This window comes from Grammomys surdaster, unplaced genomic scaffold (assembly GCF_004785775.1).
Source record: "Grammomys surdaster isolate TR1022 unplaced genomic scaffold, NIH_TR_1.0 328, whole genome shotgun sequence".
NCBI lineage: Eukaryota > Metazoa > Chordata > Mammalia > Rodentia > Muridae > Grammomys > Grammomys surdaster.
In genome coordinates, this window is record NW_021604747.1 from 233367 (window position 1) to 256715 (window position 23349).

At 41.6% G+C, this 23349-nt stretch overlaps 1 pseudogene; it reads left to right on the plus strand.

Moving 5' to 3' along the window:
• Positions 1-2113: 2113 nt before the first annotated feature.
• Positions 2114-2842, plus strand: LOC114630123 (annotated as a pseudogene).
• Positions 2843-23349: the final 20507 nt, after the last annotated feature.

The following is a 23349-nucleotide window of genomic DNA, read 5'->3' on the forward strand; positions in this document are numbered from 1 at the left end:
ACAGTGATTGAAAGTTTTCTGAAATTGAAGTTTTGGCAAAGCCAACCTCTCTCTGAGGTGGAGCTGTAAAGATAAGCCCTTCCAGACCTTTCTCTTAGTTCCTAGCTTTGCCAAGAGTCTTTGGTGGTCTTGGCCTGCAGACATACCCAACCTGGTGCCTGCCTCCATTGCCATACAGGATTCCATATGTGTGTCTCCATGTCTTTTTTCTCCTTTCAGGAACACCAATCAGACTGAGTTAGGGCACCCTGTTAATGCCTCTTCAATGATTGAATTGATAATTGGCTATTCTCAGACTCTGGAGAAGGACATGTTGGGAAATTACTCAATCCATACCCATGTTGTGAACCTCCCATACACAGTACCTTAGAGCCACCTTGCTATGGTGCTGGTGCTACACTCCTTTCTTTCTTTCTTTCTTTCTTTCTTTCTTTCTTTCTTTCTTTCTTTCTTTCTTTCTTTTTTTACAGAATTAAGCTCAATTGTTTTTAAAGTTGGCTTTCATGAAGTGTTCTCTCATGAGCAGTGTGTGAGAGTTGATTTTGGTCCAAACATTTTTTAGTAACTGCTATTACTGGGCTTGTAAAAACTTTGCGCATCTAGTGTTTGTGAAGTAGTGCACCTGTGGGTCATGATTTGCATTTCCTCATGAATACATATCTGTTTTCTATCTTGTTAAAAAAAAAAGTCTTAGATATTGGCTCACTTACTTGCTTGTTGGCTTGCTTGTCTTTTCCTTAACTTTCTGGAGGAAGTCTCTGCCCATTTGTATGGTCCAAATTTTTCTCTTAGTCCTAACCATTTTGTGATTGTTACTATGCTCTCTAATGGTTGACATAAAGAAAAGAAGGGTTTTTGTTGTTGTTGTTGTTTTGGTTTTTTCCAGAAACAATGGTAACTCAATATCTTGGTGCAACAGCTAGAATGCCAATCTTGTAAGCCATATTAAATCTAAATCCTCAAATGGGAAATCCTGACAAATTCGCCATAAGCCAGGAGACACTAGTAGCTACATCTTGCCCTGTCACTATTCCATCTGAAAAGACTTTCTCTCTCCTCTTCCTCTCTTCCCCTCTCTAACCCGGAAGTCTCTCCTACTCACCTAGTGATTGACTCCTTTATTTATTAGGGGACTGGTTCATAAGAAGTCACCTGAGTAGGTGACTCACTCCTTGTCTGCAGCTCCTCCCATGAGAGCAGAAATTAACATCAAAATGTAGGCAGCACAGAACTATCCACACCACTTCCTCTATCTGTCCACTTAAAAGACTCTTTTATCTCAGATATAAATTGAGCACAACTATTACCATTTTGTAATTTATAAAGTACAAGATAGACCTAACACCCAGTCCATCATTTTGTTATTAAAATAGAACATTGTCATCTATCCTAACTTAAAAGACTTATAATTATACACTTGACTTATGTCCTGGCTTTAGATTGTATGCCATCTAAAAATCATCCTCTCAAATCTGTTCTCTCAATGTAAATAGCCTGGGTTGCTATGAGACTATAAGTAGTCTTTCAACTCCGTCAGAAATCTGAGAATGACCAGCATTAACTGAAAATATGTAGGAAGCCTAACACAACTACCAGAACTGAGACAAATTGTAGAGACAACTGCCTACCTATATAGCCCCTGGAAGTTGGAGCATCAGTCTTCAGCCTTCTGGCCCAGGATCATCTGACAGACCTTTGAAAATCAGGAGTTATTACAGACTAGCCTATCTTGGCAGGACTAATTATTAAGGACTAGTTCTGTCTCGGCAGAACTAAGCTGTCCTAACCTGTAAATTGTGTCCACTCAAAGACGGTACAGGTCTGCAGGAGAGATACATAATTTCTGCTCAGTGGCCACCTAGCTACAATGTACAACCTCACCTGGAGGTAAGATGCTCAATTTCTTCTTTGAATCTACAAATGGGAAGCTGTTAGGAGCAGATTTGTCTCAGTAACAATTGAATAAATAACATTTAATGTCACATTCTGTGGATTTCTGATGTTTTTGAAACCAACTAACGTATATGGGCGGAAGTCGAGTCTCCGGGCGGCTCTTGGGAAGGTTCTGGCGGAGTACTCGGACAGCGGGGCCGAGTAGTGCCCCTAGATCGCCATGAGCTGGCTCCAGGATGACTATGAATGACCCCTACGCCGTGGAAGAGCTGAGCAACGAGGAGCCGGCTCTGAAGATGAAGTGGGCGTGCTTTTACATGGAACCCCAGACCATAAACGAAAACTCATCCGGGAATGTCTTACTGGAGAGAGTGAATCATCAAGTGAAGATGAATTTGAAAAAGAAATGGAAGCTGAACTAAATTCCACCATGAAGACAGTGGAGGACAAGTTATCTTCACTGGGAACAGGGTCTTCCTCAGGAGTTGCCAAAGTGGGAGGAGCTACAACAAAGTACTACGATGAGGTGTATTTTGATTCTGATTCTGAGGATGAAGACAAAGCAGTTATCACGCTTTTGGATTGCAAAGACCACGTCAGAAACAACAGCCTGTCCCAAACAGTGATGCTGTTTTGAATTGCCCAGCCTGTATGACTACATTGTGCCTTGATTGCCAGAGGCATGAATCCTACAAGACTCAGTACAGGGCAATGTTTGTGATGAATTGTTCTATCAACAGAGAGGAGGTTCTAAGATACAAGAATCCAGAAAACAGGAAGAAAAGGCGAAGTGCTGAGAAGATGAGCTCTAATCCCGGAGATCCGGCAGAGAGAGAAGTGGAAGAAATCTATCACCCTGTCAAGTGCACAGAGTGTTCAACTCAAGTGGCAGTCTACGACAAGGATGAAGTCTTTCATTGTTTTCAATGTTTTAGCAAGCCATTCTTGAATAATGTGACAGGTAACTGCCCAGTTTTGTGTATAAGGCAAATATAGACTCTTATTTTCCTCTTTCCTGTCCTATCACTCAGTGATGTTGTTATTAAAACAGTATTTCATCTTTGTGAAAGGAATGGTTATCAACCTCTATATCTTCTCTTTTCTTTTTAATTTTCCCATGAGTAATGATGGGACTGATTATTCATTCCATTTCTGGTGCATATTTGGAAACTTTGGGGCTTCTTATTTATTAAATTAGCTTCCTAGAATAAAAAAAAAAGAAAAGAAAACCAACTACCTATGTAAAGTAATCTGGACTGTTGTTTGTTAATTACCCTCAGCTATTTCTAATTAAAATATCTGAAAACTCTCTAACAATAAACTCAGAGCCATGAATTTGCTACTTGGCCCTTAGCTCACAGGCTTAAACATCTCAGATCAGTTTGTAATGGCATTTATAGAAGGACTGGATCCAAGCCTTGTATTTTTAAAATTTTTGTATCAATAGAAGAAATTTGTACCAATGAAACCTTGATTCTGTATCAAAATAAATTTTGTACCAAAATAAGAAATCATGACTTCAACTTAGTAACAATTATAAAGATTTCTACCAAATAAGATTATGGCTATACAATCAATTCTAGCTATTTCCTCCTTCTTCCAATTATGACCACTTCTAAATGCCCTAGAAAGGCAACCTTAGACATTATTAATTAGTACCTGTTCACTGACCTCTCTACTTGAATTCACTGACTAATTTTCCCTATCCTAGCTCTAGAACCACAGGTGAAATTCTCCACATGATTCAGACAAAATCTGTATATAAATCTATCCTAAATGCAAATAATCTCAACTTTATAAATTCACAGTTCAATCAATCTCTGCCCCAAGAAGTAGACAACTTCCATTCTACAGCTCTCTGACTCAGAGTAGCCTGCATTCCCCATGGCAGGGGACCTCAGAGCCTGCTTTGTTTCAATTCCTCCATTTGAGTCCCCAAAACTCGTCTCAGCACTATCCAGCTGCTCACTTAAAAAAAATAAAACTAACTCTCAGGCTAATAATCTTACATTTCTAGTGGATTCTTGCCCAACACATTGGGTTTGCCACCTGTTGCGGGGAAATAATAAAATGAATACCAAGTTCCTGAGCTATGCCCTGGCAGCAAAGGCTGGTCTGTTCTTATCTCCTGGAGACTATCTGGCCCAGAGCTCCCGAAATCTCTCTACCCAGCTTGCTAGGTTCTCACTGGCAGGTCGCTACGACTCCAGCCCCATGCTTCAAAACCCCTAGAGCCTTTGGGTTGCACATCTGGCAAACCCACACTTTGCCACCTTACCTTTCTCTCTTGAACGCAGTCGAGCCACCACCAGAAGAAAAACACCACACAAACTTAGTTAAGAAACAATAGTAACTCAATCTCTGGGCACAACAACTAGAATGCTAATCTTGTAAGCCATATTAGATCTAAATTCTCTGGTCTCGAATCCTGGCGAATTCGACATAAGCCAGGAGACACTAGTAGCTACATCTTGCCCTGTCGCTATGACATCTGAAAAAACCCTCTCTCTCCTCTTCCTCTCTTCCCCTCTCTAACCCGGAAGTCCCTAGAAAAGAAGTTCTTAATGTTAAGCATGAAGCTTTTCAATTCTGTAGCCAAGTATCTTTTGGTTGGTCATTTGAGTTGTTTCCAAACGTTTGCTATAAAATGATGATCTGATTCTTAGATTTGCATGCCAGAATTGTTCACTCAGAGCTCCCCTATTCCTAATTTACTTCCTTCAAATAAATTTCTAGGTGTAGTTTTGCTAAATCAGAGTCAACACATTTCATCTCCTTCCTCAGTTCATCTGTCTGTTTGTTTCTCTGTCTGTTTTCTATTCAGATAACTTTACTTCACTCCAGTTCTGGCTTCTTACACATGTGCATAGATAGCCCGTCCCTACTCAAGGGTCTGACAGCCCACCCTGAACCAAAAAGTCTCTTTTTTCTACCCCGGGTTGCCTAACTCTTCACACCTATGGCTTTGAGATAGTGTTTTGTTTCTAGCCGGGAACAAACGAATGAAAAGGCAATAGGAAGAATATATATGAACATATACATATTTTGAAAGGTTTTACAGCCATTCATTGAGAAATCACCAGCACACATCTGTGCCACTTGTATATGGTGAAGGATGTTTGGCTGAGGAAATCTTGCTCCCTGTCATACTTGTACTCTGGGCTCTGGCACCAGGCAGACTTGTTTAATGGCATGTGTAAGTCTATTCATATTCTGAATTATCTTAACTAGCTACTGTTTATCATGGACAGAAAGGAACTCAGTATTGTCAGCTGATCAGCTGATAACAGAGCTTCTAGTCCAGGCAACATTGCTTCTTGGGGTGGAGGCTTCTGAGGGAGTCTACTAGTCTTTCCCTCCCCAGCATCCAGTGCACAGTTGTTTATGTTGAATTTCTGTAGTGATTTGCAATATGTACATAAGACAGTTCATCATCACAGCTTTCTGTTTCTAAAGTGAAATGAAAGATTGAATTGTTACAAATGAGACTGGAGCTATAATTATGCAACCAGAAAGATATTTTTTTTCTGATAGTGGGCAACAGAATCTGTTATAGCTGGCCTAGATGCTGGATGTGCTTGTTGCTAGCACAAGCACCCTTGGAGGGATCTTTAACTTCTACCCTCAACTGTTTCCTCATTTGTGTAATGTGGATAATACCCAGGCCACTGTGGTCTTATGAGGCTTAAATCAGTGATAATAATATATGTGAAATCCTTGGAACAATGTCTGGCACAAAAGAACGATGGCTATGTCTGGTTGGATGCTGGCTGTTATTACCCTCAGTGGGCTTCAGAAAATTAAGAAATGTCTGCTTGCATTGAAGTTCTTTATTAACTCAAAGAAAATGAAAACATATTTCTGAAAGGGGAGGAAGAAAAATGCACCTTGATTGTTAATTCAGTTACAGGAATGGCATTGCCTCTTGATGTTGCTTTTGCCATTAGAATGAGCTTTGATTCCTGTAAATCTTTTCCTGCTTTACTTAGGAGTAGCAAGCCAGAGTGTCTGCCATGATTTCATAAACACCAGTGCTAGATGAGGAAGACTAAGCAACGCCACTCACCCTGGGCAAGCTGCACCTCCATCAAAGTCCCATGTCATTCATCACCCATTTCCTGCTTCTCTTTGGCTTCCTTTAACCCCAGCTCACCAAGAGCTGCTTTACCACACTTTTCAATATACAACCAGAGGGCAGTAAGGTGTGGGGAGTATAAACTAGCTTAAAGACATCACTTCTTAAAACAAGATGCAGCACAAGAAGACACAGCTACAATACACAGTCTGCTGGAATAAATTCTAAAATGCACACCTTGAGATGTGATGTGGGTTTTGTGAGCTGTGACTTCCTGAGAAAGGACAAAGAAATTTTCTTTTATCTCGACCCCTTCCCTTTTTTTTCTTTTGAAAGCAATCTTTTATCTCTAATAGCAGAAATAAAGTTCTCACATGACATGATTCTATGGTAATAGATTATCTTCGTATTTGTGTTATCTTTTGCCCTGAACAAAGAAATGAGAAAGAAATTAATTAGTAGTGAAGTTCTGAGACTTTCAGGAATTCTTGGTCAGTGGATGCTCTGAAGACTTGCCCGACTGCAAACTCATTTTCTCATCAAAATTTCATTTAGTATTTCTTCAACAGCTATTATTATCGGTTCCTAGAAGCATAAAAATTAACAAGTGACTTGGCTTCCTGGCAGTCTCTAAATGGTCCTTTCAAGTGGCATTAACTCCTAGGACTCCTCTCACCCCACCTATTCATGGAGTAGAATCAGAGGTTGGGAAGAAGAAGGATGGTAAGTTGGAAAGATCTGGAAGTGCTCTGTGTTTCTGGTCCTCTGCCCAGGTTCTCTGAAGGCTGCTGGATCCTCCCCAACCTCCATGGCTCCATCTCACGTATCCCCATGTGCATGAGAAAGGTCATTTTTTCCTTTTACGACACAAAGCAATTGACTACTTTTGCACTAGAGCTCTTGGGTTTGACTTACAGGTCAGAGTCCAGGCATGAGACAGAATCCATGGCGTTGATTTTAACAGGGAGAATTTAATACAGGGGCTTCCTGACTAAGAAAATGAACTGAAATGGTACTGTGTAAAGTATCCTGGGAGTAGTTAATGCCCCAGCAGCCACTGATTCTAATCACAAAGGATCAGAAGACAAGGATCTAAAGCAATGGAAACACTGGGGTTTAAGAAGGAACCCTTGGGTGAGATTCTGACCCCTAAGGAGAGTACACTTCTCAGCTGGAACTGGTGAATTTGACCTGGGAAAATGACCGCAGGAGACTGAGACATGGGCTAGTGGATGAACATCGCACATCTTGTGACCTAGCAGCTGAGGTGTGGTGGAACTGTTAGGGCTGCTGGAGGGAAGCAAATGACTGTAGGGAACAGACGAGTGGATTTGTGTGTGTGTGTGTGTGTGTGTGTTCCTTTTAAGCAAAATCTCAATTGCACAATTTTACTAGTGAAGACTCAGGAGTCAGATGCTGTATGTTTTGACAGTTTTCTGTCTTTCCCTGGGCTTCATTTATTTATCAGTGAAACAGAATTGTACACATATATGTCTACATGAACATATGTGTGTATATAAAAACATTAACACATATATAAAAATTAGATCTAATTATTGTTATGTGAAAACATTGTCTGAATTTGTATTCTGGGACAAAATTAAAGATGAAGAAATTATATATACCTGTATCATAGAAGCACATGTACAGCAGACCTGTGTCATAGAAGCACATGTACTGCAGACCTGTGTCACAGAAACACATCTACTGCAGACCTGTGTCATAGAAACACATCTACTGCAGACCTGTGTCATAGAAACACACTTACTGCAGACATGTGTCACAGAAGCACATTATCAGTGTCAGCAGTGTTGACTATGACTGACTAAACTTGCCAAAAGAAGTCCAGGTTGTACAAAGTATGAGTAAATTATTAGCCTTGAACATACTACATCTAACCTTGCTCTCAGGTGTGAGTGGGATAGGACTAAATATTTATGAGCATGGACTCTGTAGCCAAGTAGACAAAGGTTCAACTTTTCTTTCTGCCTCTAGTATCTATGTGACCTAATGTCACATTTGCTTATCTGAGCCTAAGTCCCCTTATTTATAAAGTAGGATGACTATGGTTAGCTAACAGATACTGTGACAACATATTGGTGGCTAAGTGGTGCCACATGTGACTATCATTGCTGTGGAGCTGAGGATCAAGCCAACACACTGAAGTTGGAAGAATCAAATATGGAAAGAACTTAGGTCCTTGAATAAGGCTGTCACTTGTATTAGTCAGCGCTCTACTACTTTAACAAAACACCCAAGGAGATTGCTTAAAGGCAGGAAATGTTTCTTCTGGCTTAAAATTTCTGAGGTTTTAACCTACCAATTGCTTTTAATCCTGTGGCAAGGCAGAATATGAGGGAAGTGTGGTGGAACAATGCCACTCACCTCAAGGAGGCTGCGAAACAAAAAGAGGGAGAGGTTGGGGCAGAGCCATATGTCTCTCAGCCAGTTCCAAACAATACTAGTCACTCTACAGACTTTGGCCAGGGCACATGTGACCACTACTGGATTAATAGGCAGAATCAGTGATTCTGTTATTCGTGGCTAGAACCATCCTGGTAAGAGGTCAATTGTATGTTCAGTTCTACAACTGAAAACACAAACTAGGTAAAACCTTTGCTAAAGATAGTGATATTTAGACCAAGTCTAGCATGGATATGTAGAAAATATTTAGGAAATGACAGTTGAAGGGATACTCAGAGAATGTTCTTCCAAGGAGAAGACTCCCCAAGGGAGGTATCTTCATGTGTGTTATACTAAAGCCCTTAAAAGCTCTGTGTTGCCAGACTTGGTGGTGTGATGGCTAGTATTCTTTGTCAACTTGACTGGATTTAGAATCACCATGGAGTCGAGCCCATTGGTGGCTCTATGAGGCAGTTTCCAAAAGATTTAACTGAGAAGAGGCTTCTTACCTTGGTTATGAGCAATAATACCCTGTGGACTGCAGCTGCAGACTGAACAAAAGAGAGAAAGTCAGCTGAGCACCAGCACTGACCTTCCTCCAGTTGGTCATGGTGGGTGCAATGTGGCGAGCTGCCTCATGCTCTGTCACCAGTCTTTCCTTATCATGATAGACTGCAGTCTTTCAATCTGTGGGGTCAAAAGTGAGCCCTTCCTCCTTTAGGAAGTGTCTGTCAGATATTTGGTCATAGCAACAAGAGAAGTAACTAATGCACCTATAACTCACAAGGCCCTGGCTTTGCTTTCCAGCACCATATACAGATGGCATGTATACACACATAGAATACACGAGATTCTTCCAATCAAGAGAGTGGCATGGTTAACTTTTTTCAATATTTTGTTTTTTCCATAGTTGTGGATGTGTGTTGAGAATCAACTAGTGTAAACACATATTCCTGTGAGGAATGTTTCTGAAAAAAACACCACAATGGTTCAGGAAAGCAATGAGGGCAGAATGACCTCTGAACTGATCACAGTGCTTGAGGAGGAAAGACACTTGCTGAATTAGCAATAAGATGATCAGCACTAAAACAATTGCCAGAAGTAAGACAATTTGAAACCAGAGGAAGGAAGGGAGAAGCAAGGGAGGAGGAAGAAAGCTCAGTTTCCCTCCGCCAATGTTATCACTCTTCCAGCTCTCAGGACTGTCCCTGCATCCTGGCACAGCTGACTCATGCTTGTAGTCTTCTACTGAGTCCGTGTAAGAGTGCCACAATGTAGGCTTTCAGAACACCTCCTCTTCTGATAAGGGAACCCACATATTTAAGAGTTTAAATAATTCTGCTCCTAAGAGGAGACCTAGGAGTTTGAGACCCACTGCTCCTGAAGTATATTCATTCAGTGGCAGGGTAGCCAGATACATGGCAATACAGAATGTCAACCAGTTAAGGTAAATGTCATATTTGGCAATTAGGAAATCAATGGAGAGAGATGTTTCTGGACAGTGACATGCTGCAGTGTGAAAGCAAGAAGGCAGGCAGGCAGTATGGACCACTAGGAAACCCAGGTTGTCAGGTTGGCTTAATGTAGAGTAGGGTGAAGGCCATGCTATGCCTTTCCATTGAGCCTCCTGAAAAGTGTTCATCTCTTTCACTTACAGCTATGGATGTTTGAGAAGTCCATGTAAAACACTATAATGTTTTAAAATCTGATGTCATTTGCGTAAATGTCAACCCAAAGGTCCATGTGGTAGTATTGGAAAATGGTGAAACTTCTGAAAGACAGAGTCTTGAGGGAGGGACTTAGGACATTGGATGCTTGCCTTTGAAGGAGATATGGTTGTCGGGCATTTACTTGTTCTTATTTGCTCCCAGTTATGATGTGGGTAGTTGACTTAACAATATACTTCCAACCATTGCCTGTGGGCATCCTTGCTAGTGGCCTAAGACCAATATGCCCACCTGGCCATCAACTGAAGTATCAAAATTGTGAGCCCAAATAAACCCTTTCCCTTTGTGTATTACCATGTACATTTGTGATAATATACCCAACAAGGAGCAATTTAAGGAAGGTAGAGTTTACTTTGGCTCACAGTTCAAAAGGAGGACAGTCCATCATAGTGGGGAAAGCATGGTGGTGGGATCAGGAGACCAGTTGGTCACACCACATCTGTACTCAGGAAATAGAAAGAAGAACATGTAATAGGGCCCAGCTATAACAAGACACGGCCCCAGTGACTCACTCCCTTCAGCAATATGCCACAGTGAATGATTCCTTCATCTTCCAAAACAGTGCTACCACTACCTGTGGGGGACATTTGTTATTCAAACCACAACGCTTCAGTGTCTCAGGTACTTGTCATGGTGCTAGAAACCCATTTGTTTTCTCTCTATTAACATTGGTTCCTAAATAAGAGGCCAAGTAGTTCTGCTTGCAATGGGAAGAGAGGCCAGCTGCTGGAGAGGAGAACCTGGCATGATCACTTTCCTCCACCACCTCTATAGTCTGATGACACTCATCTAGATAAACTGGCAACACATAATCCATGCGAGAGTCCACCAAACACTAGCCTAGGTGCTACATTCGTATACAAGACTGCTGTTGTGGAGGAAATGTTTTGGAGTGCACCTTCTAGCTGAACCAGATTCTTGTTTATTAGAAAAGAATTGTTTATTATTGTTCTGGCTGGGTTGTTGGCTCTTAAGTCTTGGTCAATGGTGCCAACATTGCCGGCTAATTGACTTGGAGTAAACGCCAGCTCTCCTCTGGAGCTTCTGAGAGGCTTCATGGCTCCTTGAAACTTTCACTCTTGCCCTTAAATCCCAAGAGCCTTCACAACTGGCAGTGATGAAGGATAACCACCGTCTTTTCTGTGAGAACAGGACCGATGAGGGACTGAGGACAGAGGCTGTGCACAGGGCTGACAAGGCCAGGAGGCAACCTTCCTACTTGTTAGTTGTATCAAATGGATAAGAACATCTACATCCCTTCCTTCTCCTCCATAGTCTGGAGACACTCCACAAAGAAATGGAAGAAAGAAGAAGACATACTTTCCAGTTAAACAGGAGGTTCCAACATGATGATGTACATGACTAAATAATTACACTTCCTCGAGGCATCGTTAAAGTTGTCATCTAAGAGAAAGCAGCGTGCTTCAACTTTTTCTGGATGTAACAAATTTTGTCTTGGCAGGCAAGCCTCTGGAGGCCAGAGACCAGACCTTTCAGCTTTTGATATCTATCAGAGTTTTCACTGTGTGGATGAGATGGCTCTCATCATCGACTTGTGTGAGAACATGGCAGAATTCCGTTTCCCAGCCCCTTTGTGGGTAGGTGGGGTCCTGGGAACAGCCCTGGAGATGAGTTAGCACAGAAGGTATGTTTCTCCATAGGAATGGAGGAGCCAGTCACTTGTTTGAGCTCCTTCATAACATTCTTTTCTCTCTGGCATGTAAACCAGAAATGTTCATCATGGATTCCTGTCTAGGTGAGTAAGAACAGAAACACACACAAACACACACAAGCACACACTCAAGTATACACACATAGACACATGTATACACACATACGACACGTGTACAAACCACACACACACACAAACCAAACATACATACACTCACACACATATCACACACATAACATATACACCACACACATGTACACATATTACATACACAATATACATGCACATACACACAATATACACATGTACACACACTATACAAGACTATATGTACATACACACGTATACACACACTACAAATAAAACACATATGTTTGCACACACATATCACACACATGCCACACACATGTATACCCTCACACACCACACACATGTACACACACACATTCACCCATACACACCACATACCACACACATGTACACACATATGTACACAGAAAACACAAGTGAGTACACGTACACACATATACACACACCACACATGTACACATATAACACACATGTGTATAAACACTATACACACAGACATGTACAGACACATACACATACTACATACACACCTTAAGCCTCTACTAACTTAACTCTCAGTGAACCTGTGTCATGAATGAGAAATAAACCTTTCTAACTTTAAGCCAAGAATTTGGAAGTGTTTGTTGTTTAAGCATCATGTGGGGTGGAACAATGTGGAGACTTGGCCAGCATCTCAAGGAGGTGTTCTATGTGTATTACTTAGTGCAGTCTTTGGGATGTGACACCAGAGCATCGAGCAGGCAGAGATGGTCTATATTCCTTTTGTGTACCTAGCATCTAGCAGAGATACTTGATATTTTCTTATATCTAAGGTATTTTATTTCATTTATTTTTTTGGTTGTGAGAGATAGCAGAGAGAGAGCACATTTAGCTACATACATGTCATGGCACATATGTAAATGATAGAATATAGATTTCAGAAACCAGTTCTCTCCTTCACTGTGAGTTCTGGGACTTGAACTCAGGCTGTTTGGGTTGGTTGTTTGGCAAGTGCCCCTACCTACCCACAGAGCCAGCACACCAGCCTGGTATGTGCTATCTCTTAATGAAAGTGTGTCTGAGTTGCTTGCATATCTGAAAAGATGGGGATATAAACGGGGTAGTGAAATTCAATATTTTTCCTTCATTATATTTAAACATTGATTTTCCATTTCTCTCACACTGCCCTGTAGAAGGTGGTTTTCAAAACAAGCATCTCACCAAGTGTTTTCTGAGCACTGGTAAGGACTCTGAAGTTGCTGGTAGAAGTTAGCAGATAGGGGGAAAAATAGTGTCTGTAGGAGATGGGTTGTGAGAGGGAGGGAGAGAAGGAGGGAAGGGGTGAGGAAGGCTCCTCCTTTGGCTATAAAACTGGGCTTATCAAAAAAGCATTACAACTTGTCCTCTTCTCTTCTCTTCTTTCTCTTCTCTTCTTCTCTTCTCTTCTCTTCTCTTCTTTCTCTTCTCTTCCTCTCTCTCTCTCTCTCTCTCTCTCTCTCTCTCTCTGACAAATATTCTCTATGTAATTCAGGTTGATCTTGAACTTGCTGTGGAGAATTCACATCTTCCTGCTTGTGCCTTCTGAGTGCTGAGATTAGAGGTGCCCACCAACTCACCTCAACCCAGGTGATTTTCCTTGGGTGACTGGAGTGCTCGTGAGGTCTAGTCTGGAGATGGGTGAAACCTAGTCTTATGGACAGTGGTCCTAATATTTGTCACTCGACCAATGACTTAACCGCTAATTCACTTTCCACAATTCAACGCAACTAATTGTGCCATTTCAGCAGTCTAGCTGATCGGAGGCTGCAATGGTCAGTAATAGCACAGTGAATGAGTCCATGTTTAGCCCAAACACAAAGATTGCTTCAGTTAACTTAAACAGGCTGAATACAGTTTCTATTGAGCTTTCTAACAACAGGATGTGATGTGTTTGTAAAAAGATAAAGAGAGTATGTTCTGTGGGTGTGTGGAGAGGTATGGGGGAAGAGGATGTCTCAGCAGGCCCATGCCAAGGCATCTCTTCCCCCTGAGGGACCAGCCACACACCGGTATAGCATAGAATAGAGTTTATTCAGGGCATGGGGAGGGGAGCCAGGAGGATAGTAGAGGCAGAAAGAGGCAGGGAGAGAGAGAATAGAGAAGTAGAGACCAGCCGTGAGCATGTGGAGAGAGGGGGAAGGAAAGGGGAAAGGGGTGAGGGGACAGAGGGATCAAAGGAACAAGAGATCAAGAGAGAGAGGAGGGGGCAAGCAGTCCCTTTTATAGTGGGCAGGCCTACCTGGCTGTTGCCAGGTAACTGTGGGGGTGGAGTCTAGACAGAATGCTAACAGTATGAAACTTGAAGCAACTTCTGCATTTGAGTCATAGCCTAAAAATTGCTTGCTAATTACTTTGCTCAGACCATGGCTGTGCAGCATAAAGTGGCCAGACAGACCTGCATTTCTCTTCCTTTAGGATTTATGTTCTCAAGTGGGATAGTTTTTGTTTACTTGATCACTTGGCTGTGGTCCTGTTTTCTGTGAATCTTGACAGTGCTGGACACATACCCACTACTCAGTGTGTGCTTGGCCAATAGCTGAAGCAATGAATGAATGGACATCCATCATTCATTTGCTTGAATCCCGGAGCTCATAACTGTGTGGAAAAGAAGAAGAAAGCTTTGCACTCCTCTGTTTGAATGTTCCTTTCAACAGGTCAGTTCAACATGCTAAGACCACACACAGGTGTGGGGCCAGGCCCAGCACTGGAGGTTCCCTTAGGAACCCTCAAGTTCACTATGCCTGTGGCCACCATTCAGCTGCGGGAGGAAGGTGGAGATACCTGGGTTACAGAAGAATATGATTGCAGCAGGGGCCGCCATTCCTTCCGCAAGCATGCCACATCTTTTCAGCTGCTACTTAGTACCCATGAGCAAAGTGAGAAGTTAACTACCTGGTTCTAGAGAGGGGTTTGGGGGGAGGCGGGAGGGAAGAAGACAAATCTAGGGTACTGAATCCCTTCCACTGTGAATGTGGAATGCAAGTCCTTTCCCCCTACAGCTTGTTTTAAAATCATGAACCACTGAATCTTTTAAATGAGCTTTCTGTTATGTCATAAATATTCAGACCAGGGCTGGTAATTGTTCCCTGTGATTAATTCTGCTTACTGGGGAAAGTTGTGCAAGGCTCTCTCTGCAGGGCATGTCTTTTATGTTTTAATGCTACTCATGTATAATGCAATTTGTCCTGAACTGGAGTTGAGACAGTGGAGTTAGGGTTAAGGATTTTTTTTTCCTTCTTCTTATGGCAATGTTTGGAAGCACTTAAATTGGATGATTTGAGCTACCCTGGCCTAAACTGAGATTAAGGTAATTGATGGGGCTGCAGGCCAGAAGTTCCTACTGGCCATTTCAGTCGCCCTGGTCAGGGTTAATGGAGAAAAGCACCCTGAGGAGGGTTACAGCAGTTCCCTTTGGTTCCATTTTAATGACACTCCCTTGCCAGTGTTTTCTCTTTGAAGAGCAATTTAATAAACAATCGCTGGCGTTTCATGTTGAGGGCAAGATTTGTAACGACATTCATCTCCCCGGGAGTGCTTCCTTAGCATGTGACTGGATCAGGGCCACCACAATGAATATGGCTCAAGTGTGGGTGGCTCCCAATGCATCCGAGGGTCTCCTTCTGCATGGACAAAACTGGCTGGAGGTGGAGGTGGGGGTTGGGGGCCAATTCTGAGCTCTGCTTACATGCCTCTGATTTATAAAACTGTCTGAGGGAGTCAAATGTGAGCCTACAACTAGTCCCAGGACCCTTGAAAGAACAGCCTGGCAACAGGGCACACTGAGGGCTGCTCTGAGGTTGGGGGAGGCTGAGAGCTCAGAGACCTCACTGTTGACAGTCTCAGTGGAAGCTCACCAGCAGGGCTTACAAAGCACCCATGTGAGGAGGGGATCGTTCTGGGTGCTATGTGAAGTCAGTTCAGGCAAGGGGTCAGGCCATGTACATCTATTACTGATTAAAATCACATGTAAGCTTAGACAGCCAATTAATGTGGGCCTTAGAGGCCAGCTAAGGTGTTAGATGGGCTTAAGTAAGGCTGAGGCCCAGCATTATACTCAGAAATAAGGTGTTTGATGTCTTTTCTGTTTCTATAGCCTGTGCTATCATTAACCACAACAGTGTTCTAAAAAGATCTCATAGGCCAGGAAGAGTATTCTAGAAAGATCTTATAGGCCAGGAAGAGTGTTCAAAGAAGATGGCTGCATGAGGTAGGCTTGAGGTGAGAAGGACGGCTATTCTCCCTCTCAGTGAGTGGCGCCACCCCAGGCATGGCTGTAGGGATTCATCTAGCTTGTCCCATAGACCACAGAAGCAGCAATTTCTGCCGGACAATGGGTTGGCAACATTTAATATGTGACAAGCCATTTTCTTATTCTTTTCTCTTGTGGTAGGTCAAACTCGGAATGAACTCAGTAGCCTGACATCACTCCTTTGGACTCTAGAGGAGAGCAGGGAGTAGGAACTGACAGGAGAGAAAGCTGTCTGTGATGTCAGGATAGGGCTGGTGACAGGGCCCCCGGTCCTATGTCAGTATCCATTTCTGCTATGTGGATATGCTAAAACTTTCTACACCCTGCTCATCTTTTCAAAACATTCACAGGGATGAGAAAGTAGCCCAGTGGTATAATGCTTGCCTTGTACACAGAAAGTCCTGGGTTCTATTCCAGTGTCACAAACCAAAGCATGTTGTTGTAACAGAAGATTAGCCCACAGTACACTCATAATAAGTAAGAACACAAAATATACTTAGGCGGGATGACTGTAAAATAAGTAGAGCTCTTGGTTATGGTACTAGGGAGTCTGACTGTGGCTTTGAAGACAGAGTTGGCTAAGTTTTGTTACGTTAGAGCCAGGGCGGTGGAAGAACTCACGAAAGAGCTTTGTGATCATTCTTTTACTCTGGCTGCACACTGTCTAGAAGCCCAGGACTTTCTCTATGTACCCAGATGGGATATTAGTTGAAAGATAAACAATTAAGTGTTAGTAACCTAACAGTGCCCATGTTCTCCCCTCACCTGTATTTTAGCTAAGAAGACACCTTGAGCTTGTTGTCTGAGACCTCAGTCCACTGAGGAGACCAAATTTTCCTCCCTGTTTGTGGGACCAAGAATTTGTTTTAATTCTGTGGACATTTCTGTAGCACTATTGTGTTAAGTTATGGACCACCTGTGGCAAACATATACTGGTGAGGAGGGAGTTTTGACTGGAGTCTCACAGGGGTGGCTTTCTGGGACCATGAAATGTCAGCAGGCTCCCTGTATTACCATTGTTATAAGGTGGTTCTGGGATCGTTTTTCCAGGTTCTAGTTCTTTACTAGCTGTCTGACTTAACCCACTTACTGGACCATCTAGTGTTCTGAGAAGTGGCTACACAGGTCTTAACCTGGATGTGATGGACACTGTTATTTCAAGGGTTAAATAAATATAATATGCACAAAGCACAAACATTTGATAAGCCATAGATAAATGAAATGAAGACTCTACCTTAAAAAAAAATAGGGTGGTTTGCTGGCCCTGAGGAAGGACATATACCAGCACCACGCTGGGCCAGGTGGGATCTCAGCCTGCAGGGCCACTCTATCCACTGCCTTCTCAATTACATAACACATGGAAAAGAACAGTAAATTGAAAGACAATTCGTTGGCTCCCTGAGGAGGACAGGACGGTTTTATGTCGTTAAATGCATCAACTGAAAGAACATTTATTTCTAGGCTCCTTTGTGGGGTGACAGCTCTGTCCACAAGCCGGCCTGACTCCTGGCAGTCCTCTTCCGGTGCCTCCCAGGCAGCTGGAGGCCACCACACTCATTAGGTCATGTTTACTGAAGGTGCTTGTTTTCTGTCTCAGGACATGGGATGGGACAAAGCGTGTTGTAACTGACCACCAATGGAGCCAGCTCTGTTCACGGATTATGGTTGCCTTGGCAACCAGCCTTGCTGAACTCACCCCAGCAAACATAGAATGAGTGGCTAGGTCAACAGCTCAGATAAAAAGAAGGTTATGCAACTATTTGCAGATCCCTTAGTAGAGGTCATCCTCCCCCGACATTTCCCAAATATCCTTATACTCATAACATCCAAATGAAGATTTTCTTTTCATATGAAAAAGAAAAAAAAGTGGTCACTTTGGAAATATAATGTAAAGTCTAGAAGATCTAAACTAGGTGTTTGTTACTTCAGTTTCAGGAACAACCCAAAAGCATGTTTAATGATGAATCTTCTCTAGACAGGAAGCCAGAATGGCCACTCATGTATTTCTAATGATCTACATGAATAATTTCATCTGCTTAGATTAAAAATTTTAGTCATTAAATGATTTTATTCTTGTCTCGGCTAAATCGAGTCTCTAAAATGAAGAATTTTAAGACGCAGAAATAAAGCCTTTGGAAACAAAACAAAACCAAAAAACAACTTGAGACAGGATGGAGCCTCTCTTTGTGGAAAAAATAAATTAGCCAGAAGGACAATTTATTTAAGACAGTGAGCACAAAGGAGCCAGGACTGCATCTCCTGTTCCCTGAGCCACTTAATTCCGTGCAAACAATTAACTGGTAACAGGATCCGGGTTTCTAGAGTAGTTTGTGTGTATTTCTGACTATGACTGGAAGAAAGCTACTGCCTGGGTCACAGAGCCAGAGTCGATGAGATCAGCACCTGGGTGGAGGGCCAGTCATTATTCCTGATCAGTGAGTTCCGCAGATTTTCTGAGCCTGACTCCTGGAGAGTTGCATCTCCCCCATACACTTCCTGTTCTTTTCTTCCTTCAGCAAGTACAATGGGTCTCTTACTCTGTGTCAAGCAGATGTAAGATCAGGTTGATCTCTTTTGTGTGGGTTTTATTTTGCTCTGTTGTTCTGGTTTTGTTTGCTTAGGAGTGTAGACCAGGCTGGCCTTGACCTTGAAGTCTTCTTGCTTCGTCTCCCAAGTGTGGGGATTGCAAGTACTTCCTACTGCAGAAACATTTCCTTCCCAGTCATGCTTCCTGTCTGAGGGCACCATACTCTTCCCTTTCCTCCCAACCAGAGGGCTCAGGCCCATATTTCTTTAAATGTTAATTGAACCACCTATATGCCAGTTTTTTTCTGCTTAAACTGCTGTCGAAGAGGACCTTGATGGTTCTCTTATGCTTACATTTTAAACAGTTTATTATTGTTCATGGCCCAGACATGTTATTTTCAAATTGCATGATAACTGTCGAGGGTGATTTAGTGACCAAATAACTTCAGGATGGCATCCTCTACTTCCTACTTATATCCTAGATACAGTCTGTTCTTTTGTGGAGGAAAAAAAAAACAATAGTGAACACAACTACAAAAAATATGTAGTTTTACAGAAGCAAATATTTCAGAGAGTGATTACTTTCATATTTAACTTCTTATTACGTGATCATATAGAGGAGCAGGAAACTGCAAAGAAATGCATAAGGAATTCTGGTGTCTCTTTTCTGCTTGTCCAGAAAGCACCTTGCCTGGCACACTATCAGAACGATTCTAGCCTCTGAGAAGTAGAGGCAGGGGCATCAGGAGTTTAAGGCCAGCTTCTGCCACATAGGGAGTTGGAGGCCCACTTAGGTTACACCAGACTCTTTCTCAATTAAAAAGCAACACAACACAAAACAAACAAACTTCTTAAAAAAAAAAAACCTCAACTCAGAAGACAGATAATGATATAATTCATAGTTCATTCAAACTGCAAGTGTATGTGTGTATGTATGTGTGTCACCAGTGTGCACACGTGTGGCAGCACATGGGGCTCTCTGTACTGTCTTCATAGAATAAGAACCCTCTCTCTCTAACCTTGGCACTCACTGGCTGTCCATGTCTGTAATTGTATTCGATCACTGGTACCCGGATGGGAATACACAGCCTGCTCTCTTTGGTCCGCTCATCTCACGCTGTATAATTTCCTTCCAGTGCATCCAGGTTATTGTATCTGTTAACAGTCTGTTCCTTTCTATTGCCGAGTAGAATTCTGTGGAATTAAGGCATCCTAGTTCATTCAACAAATCACTCATGAAGGGCACCTAGGCAGTTACCCACTTCAGACATATATAAGTAAAATTTGTGCAAATTTCTGCATGAAAATAAGTTTTGATTTCTCTGGATAAATGACCTCAAACGTACCTATGAGGTTGTACTCTAGCCCACTGCAATCCCAAAGGAAACTGCGAATACTTCTCCTGAGTTCTATGCCACTCCTACTTCCTCCAGCAATGTGTGAGTGACTCGGCTTGCTGCTCAGCGTCAGTGGAAACGTGAGCCACCCTGATAGGCATGTCCGTGAAATATCATAAACTTTTAGCTTCCATTTTCCTACTGGCTGATGGTGATGTTTATGGGCCTGAGGGAACTTTTTAAGTCTTCTGTAGTGAAAATTTCTGTGACTTTTGTCCATTTTCTAATGGCTATCATAACTGTGAGTTTTGAGAAGTTTTAAAAACATAGTTAGATATAAATGCATGATTTGAAAATGTTTTCTCCAAATCTGTACTTTATCAGTTCATCTCCACTGGGCCCTTTTACAGGGTAAAAGTGACAAGATTTTGATAACTTTTATACAGATTTATCTTTTACACATCCTGTGTTTGGCATCAAATTTCAGAACTCTCCTTGAGGCAGTTAAATTCTAAACATTTTCTCTTTCTTTTGTAACCTTTCATATTTACACTTAAATCCTAGATTCATTTTGAGGTTTGGGGGCTATTGTTGTTTTTAATAGGGAATACTGTTTACCAGAAGGCTTATTTTGTTCTTTCACAGAGGCCCAACTTCTTAACACTTTTTCTAAAAGAAGAGTATCTTCCCTCTCTTTAGCTAGTTTGCTCTTTGCAAAAAGCTCACTGAGCACACTTGTACAGGCAGATTTTGTTTATTGATTTTGCCCATCCGTTGGTCTTCCTCCACCAGCACCATGCTGTCTTAATTGTGGCAGCCATACGGTTTAAGGTGGAAAAGAGAAATCAAATGTAGTCAGAACGCAAAACAAAGAACTACAGGAAAATAAGTAATGCTGGGTGTGGGAGAAATATTCTTCCCCAGGGAAGAGCACACCAATTAGTTATCCAATACCGAATAGACAGCACTGAAAAAAATATACATACAAAAACATTACACAGACAGAGCAGGTTGTATTTATGTATTTAGGAATAAGCACATGTACATATATGTAACAACAATTTAAAAAATTGAGGCTCTGAATTTGTGAGAGAATAACATGGAACATCTACCTCCACCCTTGCCTCTTTCTGGAGTTTTGAGATAGGAATTTAGAATCTTGATCTCAGCCACACCTTCTTGTTTTTCATTTGTTTGTTTGAGACAGAGCCTCTCTATGCAGCCCTGGTTGATCTGGAATTTAATAGGTAGACCAGGTTGGCCTTGAGCTCACAGAGATCTGCATGCTTCTGCCTTCCAAGAGCTGAGGTTAAAGACACAGACCAACACACTGGGCCCGTACATCTTTCTAATATAAAAATTCCAGTGCGATGACCTTTCTTCCCAGCTAGATGCCACCTCCCAAAGATCGAGACATTGTATTTTCATTTTCACTCAATTCTAAACATTTTAAAATTTTCTGTTGAGAACTTTTCTTTGAACTATCAATTATTCAGAAATCTGTTGATAGTTTAATGTACATATACTTGAATAGTTTCCCATCATCTTCTGGTTACTGATTTCTAGGCTAATCTCACTATGATAGAAATATATTCAGAATGACCTTAATTCTCTTCCATTTACTAATTTTGGTTTATGACCAAGGATATGGTCTCTCTTGGTTAATGCTCTATTGACTCTTGCAAAATGTTTGTAGTCTATTATTTCAGGGTAAGCATTCTCCATACGTCTCTATGACTAATGGTGTTGCAGAGTTCTTCAACAGCCTTGCCTGGTTACTGTCTACTAGTTCTATTAATTAGAGAAATGAGGCAGTGAAGTTCTCCACCATAATTCATTTCTCCTTTCAGAGTTATTAGGTTTTTGGGTTTTTTGCATTTTCTTTTAACTGTTAGACACAGGACTCATGTAGGTCAAGCTGACCTTGAAGCTTCTGTGCAGTTGAGATGCGTTGAACATCTAATCTCTGCCCACCTCCTAGGCACAGTGCTTCCTTCCACATGTATTGCTGGCTCCTGTTTAATTTCTTTTGAAGCTTTTTTGCGCAGTCCATATACACTTAGGATTGCTATTTTCACTGAATTCTTTTATCATTACACGTTGTCTTCAGAAATAGTTTTTTTCTCTGGAATCTGCTTTATTTGACAGTAATGTAGCTACTCTGAGTTAAATCTGCACAGGCATGGCACATACGTGTTTATCCCTTTGCTGTCTACTCACCTGTGTGGTTCCATTTGAGATGTGTTTTTTGTTTTTTTTTGTTTTGTTTTGTTTTATTTTGTTTTGTTTTTCAGAGCATGCAGTTGTTCTTATTTTATCTTTTCAGAACTAGTTATCAGACCCAAGACCATGTACATGATAGACAAATTCTCTCTAGGGATTTATAGTTTTGATGGTTTTTAAAGCTCAGCTTTCCAATGATGCTTCCTGTTTCCGTTTCCATCTTCCTCCCCCTCTCTCTCACCTCTCCAGAGTCTTATTTAGAGCTCTAACTACTCTTGAGCTCACAGTCCCCATCCTTTAGTCTCCTGAGTTGCTGAGATTATAAGTGTGTATCACCATGCCTACACTACCTTTTAGTTGGTATATTTTGAAAAATTACAGGAGAATAATTATTGGCACATAGAACTTAGATCTGCCATTTTGTTTCTTTATACCCCATTTTTAATTTTTCTACTTTAGCATCCCCTTTTTATTTCCTATGGACCACTTGAACAGTTTTTGAATTCTACTTTGGTGTTCACCCTACCTTTTGAGTATTCAAATGTCTTCTGCATGGAGAACTTGCTTCCATTTAGACACCTCCACTCTCCCAAGTTAAAATTCATTACCTGTATTTTCTTTCCATGCATTGTGTCCCACATAAACTGCTAGCACATGTCTCCTTTGAAGCAAAAGAAATGTGATTGAAGAATGTCTCTATGTGAGAAGGGTCAAACCCCATCCTAACTTTCCTATTCTTTGCTATCTTCTGTTGTCATTTTGTCTTTATTTAGAATTATCTTAGTCATTCTTCGACACTCAGCCTCTTTGTGGAAGTGCTATCATTTCCCCCTAATTTTAGAGAATCTTCATTTCTCCTAATTTTGTCAGGGACTGTGCCTGGGTGCCTACAGGCATTTGGCAGTTTGTTTTAACACTGACTTCTGGATTCCATAGTTTCAAAAATAAACCTGTTGTCACTTAGATTGCGGTGTTTCCTCCCCTACAGATATGGCATCATTATTTCTTACTGTGAAGAGTGTTTTCTTTATATTTTCTTTTCACAACTTCATCATGATGTGTTTTGGTGGGATATTTTTGGAGCCGGTGTTGCTTGGATTTTTTTTCCAAATTCTTTTATTTGTTGTTTTAAGTCT